The sequence below is a fragment of the Amaranthus tricolor genome, chromosome 8 (genome assembly GCF_026212465.1).
Source record: "Amaranthus tricolor cultivar Red isolate AtriRed21 chromosome 8, ASM2621246v1, whole genome shotgun sequence".
Lineage (NCBI taxonomy): Eukaryota > Viridiplantae > Streptophyta > Magnoliopsida > Caryophyllales > Amaranthaceae > Amaranthus > Amaranthus tricolor.
The window spans coordinates 7,584,881-7,589,456 of record NC_080054.1 but is presented as its reverse complement, the minus strand read 5'-3'; positions in this window follow the sequence as shown (position 1 = coordinate 7,589,456).

Genomic DNA, 4,576 nt, shown 5'->3' with positions numbered 1-4,576 from the left:
AGGACCCCATTCTAAGGGTCCGATTTATCGATGTCACGAACGGGAGATATCAAGCAAAATTTAATTGGAATAATTTTGATTTAGTGACCCTATTCTATGGGTCCAACTTATGGATGATACTGATACTTGGTGACTTAGAATAAATTTGAATATGGGACTCCATTCTAGGGGTCGACCCCATTCTAGGGGTCCGACTTATAGACATTACTAATTTAAAAAGATTTGCAATATTACTAGAGGAAGTAGAATATAACTGAATACTTGTTAGAGCCGGATAATTCTGAAAAATGAAATCTCTGTTATTGAGAAATGTAATGACAACGCGACTCATGCCGCGGGATGAAATACTACTGATTTTGAACAATGTGACAATGTCGCGGGATGAACTTGTGATTATGATGACATTAATGATCAAACTGGCCTCTTGCGAATCTTATTAAATGAAGTACTTTTTCAAGTGATCTCCATTCCATGGGCGGGGTAGCTTCTTTCCTTTCATGTCTTCCAGTTCGAATGTTCCAGGTTTGATGACAGGGACGATTCTGAACGGACCATCCCAGTTGGCTCCAAGTTTTCCTTTATCTACGATTTTCCCCGTGGCTTCGACTTTGCGTAGGACGAAGTCCCCAACATGAATGTGTTTAGTTTTGACGAGCCGGTTGAAGCTGCGAATCATCTTTTGTTTCTGGGCCACAGACCTTAATAATGCATTCCCCTGTGTTTCTGGAAGCAAATCCAAGTTCTCACTTTTCCTTTGTTCATTCTCGTCGTGTGAGTAGTAGGTAACCCTTGGAGGGTATGCCTATCTCTACTGGAAGCACTGCTTCGGTCCCATATACCAGAGAGAATAGGGTATGTCCTGTTGCTTCTTTGACGGTTGTTCGACTTGCCCATAGGATGCCTGGTAGTTCTTCGTCTCAAGTGCCTTTAACCCCCTCTATTTTCTTTTTGATGCCGTTCAGGATCTCCTTGTTTGCTGATTCAACTTGCCCATTTGTTTGTGGCTGAGATACGAAACTGAATCGGATTTGAATGCCAAATCTGTCACAGTATTGTATTGTGTTCTTACTGACGAATTGTCTCCCATTGTCAGTAATGATCACACGAGGAATGCCGTATCTTGTGATGATATTTCGCCATATGAACTGACAGACTTGTTTGTCTGTGATGGAGCTGAGGGCCTCTGCTTCTACGTACTTGGTGAAATAATCAATGGCCACTATAATGAATTTGCGTTGCCCCTTTGCGCGGGGGGGGAAGGCGCCAAGGAGATCCATGCCTCATTTATCGAACGGTAAGACGGCTTGCATGACGGACAGGTAGTTAGAGGGTTTCCTTCCTATCTTTGAGTGGTATTGGCATTCGGGACATCACTTGACCAGGGTTTCCGCGTCTTTCCTGAGGGAGGGCCAATAATATTCGCTTCTGAGCACTTTGCCAATGACAGTTCGTACTCCTTGATGTATACCGCATCCGCCTTCGTGTATTTCGCGAAGGATGTAGTTTCCTTCTTCAGGAGAAACACATTTTAAAAGGGGGTGGGTATATGATTTTTTATAGAGTGTGCCTTCGTGGAGCTCGAACCATTTGGCCTTCTTTTGAAGCATTTCGACCTGATTCTCGTCATGGGGGAGCGTCTGATTTTCCAAAAATTTAATGTATGGCTACATCCACATTTCTGATCTATCAATAGTGTTAACCATGAGGTTGATACTGGGGTTTGGAAGGACTTCCCAGATAATATCGCGAGCCGCAGATGTTTCAGCTAAGCTGGCGAGTTTTGCCAGGGAATCGGCTTGTGCGTTTTGAGATCTTGGGATGTGGACCAATGTGAATTTGTCGAATTTCTTGACAAATTCTCTTAGTTGTTGCAAGTACATCTTAGTTGGGAGATCTTGGGATGTATGGCTCCATTCACTTGTCCGACTATTAGCTGGGAGTCAGAAAAAGTGGACAATACTTTCGCCCCTGCTTCATGGCAAATTTTGAGCCCCATGAGTAATGCTTCGTATTCTGCCTCATTGTTCGAGGCCGCGAACTCGAATCTAACCGCTCTTTCCATACGGACCCCGACAGAAGACATGTTCAGCAGCCCAGCTCTGCTTGCTGATTGTGTCGAGGATCCATCCACATATAACTTCCATTCTTGATTAGGTTCAGGATGTTGGGGGATAGTGCTTTCGACGATGAAGTCAGCCAAGGCTTGTGCTTTGATCGCTGTTCGTGGTTCGTATTTGATGCCGAAATCTGCAAGTTGATTAGCCCAATCAGTGACGCAGCTTGATTTGTTTTTTCCTTCTAAAATCTTTTTCACAGGTTGGCTGGATCTAACGACGATCTGGTGGGATTGAAAGTATGGTTTCAGTTTCCTGCTCGCCATCACAATTACAAATAAGACCTTTTCTACTTCGCTGTAGTTTCCCTCAGATCCTCGAAAGGCGTGACTCACATAGTATACGGGGAATTGCTTCTTTTCTCTTTCGGCGATCAGTACTCCCGACAGGGAGTATTCGGAGACCGAGATGTATAAGACCAGTTTTTCCCCGTTGAATGGCGAAACCAGTTTCGGCAAAGATGACATGTGCTCTTTCAACTGCTAGAAGGATTCCTCGGCTTCTCTTGTCCACTCGAACTTGCTTTGCTTGAGGGTTTTGAAGAAGGGCGAACATCTGTCCGCGGACTTTGACAGAAACCTTCCCAAGGCAGCTATGCATCCCATTAGCTTTTGAACTTCTTTTACGGATCCCGGGGACTTCATGTCCTGGATTGCCTGTATCTTGTCAGGGTTGGCTTCTATTCCGCTTTCGTCAACAAGGAAACCAAGGCATTTCCCACCGTTGACTCCGAACACGCACTTTTCGGGGTTGAGTCTCATTTGATGTTTTCGGAGGGTGTTGAACGTCTCGCGTAAGTCCGCGGCATGTTGGGACGCCTGCTTGCTTTTTGTGATCATATCGTCCACGTATACCTCCAAGTTTCGGCCTATCTGAGATTGGAAGACTTTATTGACCATTCTCTGGTAAGTAGCTCCAGCATTCTTTAGCCCGAAGGGCATAACCTTGTAGCAGTATAATCCGGCATTCATAATGAAGGCCGTATGTGGCTGGTCTTCTGTGGTCAAGGGAATCTGATGGTAGCCGGCGTTAGCATCCATGAAACTCAGTAGAGCGTGGCCTGCTGTGGAATCTACCAAACGATCTATCTTAGGAAGAGGATAATCGTCCTTAGGGCAGGCCTTGTTCAGATCCGTGAAGTCAAAGCACATCCTCCACTTGCCGTTTGATTTTTTCACGAGGACGACGTTTGAGAGCCAATCGGAGTATTTGCATTCTTTTATGAATCCAGCTCTCAGCAATTTCTCCACTTCTTCTTGGGTGGCCTCTATTCGCTCCCTTCCTTGATGTCGCAACTTTTGCTTCACGAGTTTGTAGCCTGGTTTTATATCTAGTTTATGGCACATGACACTTGTAGGGATGCCAGGCATTTCTTCCGTGGAAAAAGCAAAGACGTCGCGGAACTCAGTAAGGGTAGCTATGATATCTTGCCTAACCGGGCCAGGGAGGTCTTTCCCCATTTTGAGGCGTTTTCCTTCGAATATGTCCACCTCCTCATATCGTTCTACAGGGCGAGGCCTTTCGTGTGGGTTGGGATTCTCCAGATACATGCTCATGACAGTAGACTCTTCTTCCCTCTCCCTTTTGGAGGGGGTGATGGAAGCTCCTTGTTTTAAGGTGTTGATGAGGCATTGGCGTGCCGTCACCTGATCCCCTTTGAGGATACCTACTTGTCCATCGTCCCGTTCGAATTGTAGCAAGGGTTGATGAGGGAAAATCGCGTCTTTGATTTTGTTGATGAGCGGAAGCCCCATGATAGCGTTGTAGGGAAAGGTGAGATCCACCACCGTGAATCGTATCGGCATGGTTCTGCTTTCATTCCTTTCCCTCACCCGCACAGGGAGAATGATCGTGCCTAGTGGAATGACTTGACTTCCCCCAAACCCAATCAGCGGTTTGTCGAGGGGTTGCAAGTGCTTTTCTTCGAACTTCATTTTTCTCAGGCACTCCATTGTTATGAGATCAGCCGTGCTCCCGGTATCTACAAGTACCCTCTTGACTTTCATTTGCCCAATTTTGAGGGTGACCACCAAAGGGTCAGTATGAGGTTGTTGCAACGTTTGGGAGGTCGTGGCATCGAACTTCATGATCGGTCCACTTGAAGAGGTTTTCGGGGGCCCTTTCAGCAGAGTGTGGACACTATTTCTTGCAGCGCGGATGGTAGGATATTCTTCAGTGTATCCTCCGAAAATCATGTTGATAGTTCCTTGAGTGTTGGAACTTTCGCGCCTAGCCTCATCCCTTTTGGGGGATCTGCGTCTCTGATTCCATGGCCTCCTTTCTGCTTCTCTTCCAGCATCGTAGTCCTTCCGGTTGATGAACCTGGACAATTTTCCCTCATCAGCCAATTGATGTAGGATACGTTTGAGTTCGCGGCATTGCCAAGGTGTGGCTGTGATCTTTGTGGTAATCACACCATAGATTATAGTTGCGCCTATCAGAAGGGGTGGCAGTAGGAGGTG